General features: G+C 40.5%; 1 protein-coding gene across 1 annotated transcript in view; it reads right to left on the bottom strand.

The window, feature by feature from the left end:
- Positions 1-3,036, bottom strand: part of LOC311066821 (myelin basic protein-like) — a 21,760-nt gene extending 18,724 nt beyond the window's left edge. The window contains exon 1 of the mRNA XM_084088205.1: positions 2,879-3,036. The gene's annotated coding sequence lies outside the window, so the exon portion shown is untranslated. The remainder of the gene's footprint in view (positions 1-2,878) is intronic.
- Between the last annotated feature and the right edge of the window lie 1,004 nt (positions 3,037-4,040).

The following is a 4,040-nucleotide window of genomic DNA, read 5'->3' as shown; positions in this document are numbered from 1 at the left end:
GTGTGTGTGTGTGTGTGTGTGTGTGAGGTAAAAGGACAGGAGCTGTTGAAGCTCCGCCCCCTGTGCCGGGAGCAGCAGCTCATTTGCATTTAAAGGAACAGACACACAATGGTGTGTTTCTGCTCACCCTCAAAAAGTGACAAATTTAACATGCTAAAAATATCTGTGGGGTATTTAGAGCTGAAACTTCACACACACACACACTGGGGACATCAGAGACTTATTTTACATCTTGTGAAAAGGGCATTATACAACCTCTTTAATAACTAATGATCTTTGCAACGGAAGTAAATCAATCAAAACTAACTTTATCTGGACAATAACTTTACTCTAGAGCAATCTCTGTTACTGTAATCTCCTGTTATCACTGTAGAGCTGCTGTGAAACAGTCCGTATTGTTAAAGCGCTGTATAAATGAAGGACACTTTGATATCCCACAATCCCCTGCTCTGCGTTCTGTGACCGTTGAGCGAGAGAATAAAGATGGCGTCTGAATGTCGCGTGAATGTTGGTTTCTGACGAGTGTTTTCCACTGATGTCCAGACATGACTCCTGTAGTAATCGCCGACCTAGATCTGAAGCGCAGAGGAAATACGAGCGTGCAACGTCCTTACGCTTCAGCGTCTGCATCAGAGGAGATGTTGTCCGGCGATATGTCAGTTTCGTGCTTCTTCACCAGCTCTTGTAAGTGGTGTGTGTCAGCATGGTCGTCTAACTGCTGTTTCCAGAACCACAAAATGCCACGTACTGGTTATTTTGTATATATTATATGACTGTGGTGGCTCACACCTGGAGTGTATTAACAAAAACTAGTTTGGGACTGCAATTAAAAAAGCTTAACCTCGCAGTGCCTACTGTTTATTAATCAGTATTAGGCATATTCTTACAGTGTTCAGTAAAGGGGGACAGCACTGAGATCACTTCAGCAAACTCTACATTAAACCATGATCAGTGCATGAAGAGTAAAGTAAAGAGATGAAGGGTAAAGTAGGAGAGGTGAGGATTCCCAGGATAAGAGGAGCGTGTCAAAGCATGTAGAAACATGACAAACACACAAGGAATGTGCCGGAATGATGAGGTTTACTAACACTGATGTTATTAATGATGAGGTTTACTATATATATATACACACACACACACACAGGCATCTTCTGTAGCAGTTTCAGATGATATAAGCACTTCAGATGTGTGTTTCCCCCATGTGACGTCTGTACATTGTATTTTTGTACTATTTTTAGCCACACATTTACAGTTTTCTCCAAAATACTATGTGGTTTATTATTTCACTTGTTTGCACTCTTGAATTATCAGTAACTTAAATTGATATTTAGTATATTAAAGTTTAATGTTTTGATGTATAATAGGTGTTGGTAATAAAATAAAATCTTTGCTTAATTTGCAATAATATTAACTGCATGCAATACTCTTTCTTATAAGTACTGACTAGTGTTGGCTAGAATAAATATATTGTTTAGTGTGTGTGTGTGTGTGTGTGTAATTCTGTTGTTTTTTTCTGTTCTAGTCGTTTCAAGGTTTTTGTTCAGGTGAGTGTGTAACGGACCACCGCCAGAAGAGGGCGATATTTCACTGAAATAGAGCTGTTCAGAGTCGACTCCGATTCCTGACTCCCATCGTAGGAGTCAAAGGAACCGACTCCGGGAATCGACTCCATCTCAAAACAGCGTTGGGAACAATACAGGCTTCAGTTTCACACACACTGACACGATGCCTAAAACTCCAGGCCAAACTAGTCCAGTTTAGAGATTTTAGATATTACCTGAAATGATGAGCATCATCATCGTTTCCTAGTTGTTGCCAATGCCTGATTTTAAAGAGGATGAGGGCGATAAGCTGTCATCTCTTATAAAAGCTGTTTGGACAGGTGAGTTCAAGTTGCTAAAATAATACCTAAATACATACAATAATGTACACGTACTAATGTGTTAAATCTTATTAGAAGATTTTCTTTAAAATTATGATTAGTTTAATGATTATGAACAATGGAAAATATGAATACAATATGTAATAAAACTTCGATGATACCAATAAGCTGGCATGAAGTATGATGTGATTGGCTGTTATTTTATTTATTTATTTATTTGTGAAGTAAGCTGAATGAAAGAGTGTATCTGGTGTTTTCTGCGACAGCTCGAGAGTCGATTCCTGTACCGGAGTCGAGTCTAGGAATCGACTCTTCAGGACTCGGCTCTCGTCGGCAGGTGAGACACACACACGTACCCTCACCACGACCGAGTTGAGACACCGCCCGCATGTAGTTTCTCAACACTTCGCCCACACCAGTTTCCATCTGAACAAGAACCAAAACGCGGAAATCGGCTGTTCATAGTCACACGAAACCTTGTAATATCTTCAGCATTCTGCGATTATTCTGAATCTTTTTAAGTTGTGAGACATGAAAACACCTCAGGGGGAAAGCATGCCTTCCTGTTAGCAATCTGTCATTTGTTCCACAGTCAACACACAGTAATAACTCAAAAGATCCGCTTCATCACAGCATCTGCGCACATCTGCTCGACGGGCACGCGCTTGAGCTTAGTTCATGAAACTGTGACATCGACACGATATTTGTGCCATATATCGGGGCCTCTGGCTACACAAACACTCGCTGTTCACGGGAATGAACCCCTGAACTGAACACTGAGAAACAGTGGCATCATCATCATCATCATCATCATCACACCTGGCAGAGGAAGAAGAGTTGCAAAGGTGCAAACCATGACAGGTTACATAATAAACCAGTCCAGTCGTGACAGAAGTAAACACTGAACACAGATAGCGCTTCTTTCGGGCAACGGCGACGGCTGTAAATAACATGTCGTGATTTGACGAACACACACACACACACACACACACGTACTTGTTTGCCCTAGCGCGTCCTCTCGATGTGTAGATTCAGGTTTCGGCTGCTCGCCTCAGCAGTTCATCAAAAACATCCACATCGGCGCTAAACAGAAGGTCGTCTGGTGTGTAGTTCAGTCTCTGGTGTGTAGTTCAGTCTCTGGTGTGTAGTTCAGTCTCTGGTGTGTAGTTCAGTCTCTGGTGTGTAGTTCAGTTTCAGGAGCGTGTGTGTGTTTCGGGTGATGATCCACTCGCACTTCCTGATCTGTGTGTGTTCTTCAGCGGGTGGGGCGAGCAAACCTCACGAGTGTGTTTACTAGCTCTCTCTCCCTCCATTCTGCTGTGTTCAGCTGCTGGTTATTGATATTAATATAGCCTACAGCAGAAAACCTGAAGCCGCTTACAATCTAAAATATATATTTTTAAAAAAGATTATATGTGCGCAAGAAACAATAGCCTACCTGTATTGTACTGTACTGTGTTGTATACAGTAGTCCATACTGTAGTATGTTTTTTATTTTATTTTTACTCATCATTATAGTTTTAAATTCATATGTGACTTGTTAACTTGAATCAAAATAATGATGGGATGGGGGGATGGGGGGATGGGGGGGGTCAACCTGTCACTCACCTGAGATCTACCAATAGCAAACCACCACCCTCCAACCATCCAATCAATTCCCCACAGACACAATCAAGCCCCGCCCACATTTGTTCTTGTTCGAGAAGCGTTTCACTGGCTGGTTTCATATACGCCACAATTGAGAAGAAACTTCCCTTTCGTGCTTCATGCGATTGTTCTCAGTAGAGTAATTTCAGTTTAAGGAAGTCTGCTGAAACAAACATTATAGTACAGACTTGAGCAGTGCTGTAAACTGGCCCCGAATTCATAAGAAAGCACGACATCACTGATTCTTGACACACTTAACTGCTATAGGCTTATGAAAATGAAATGAAAATATTTTCAAATGTAATGACGGATTAATAATAGAATGTATTTAACACAATTATCCCCTTTAATTTATTTTATCATTATTTTATCGATTCTATGACACTTATTGTCTTCTCACTACATCTAATCATTCATATGCAATAAAATGAATAAAATGTTCTTTAATGATGAAAAATTGTTTCATCAAAAGCAACACTTAATAATCTCATATCAGAGAAAGGTTGTTTTT

Source organism: Abramis brama (genome assembly GCF_963993115.1).
Source record: "Abramis brama genome assembly, chromosome: 17".
In the NCBI taxonomy this organism is placed as follows: Eukaryota; Metazoa; Chordata; class Actinopteri; order Cypriniformes; family Leuciscidae; genus Abramis; species Abramis brama.
This window is presented reverse-complemented; position numbering and strand designations above follow the sequence as displayed.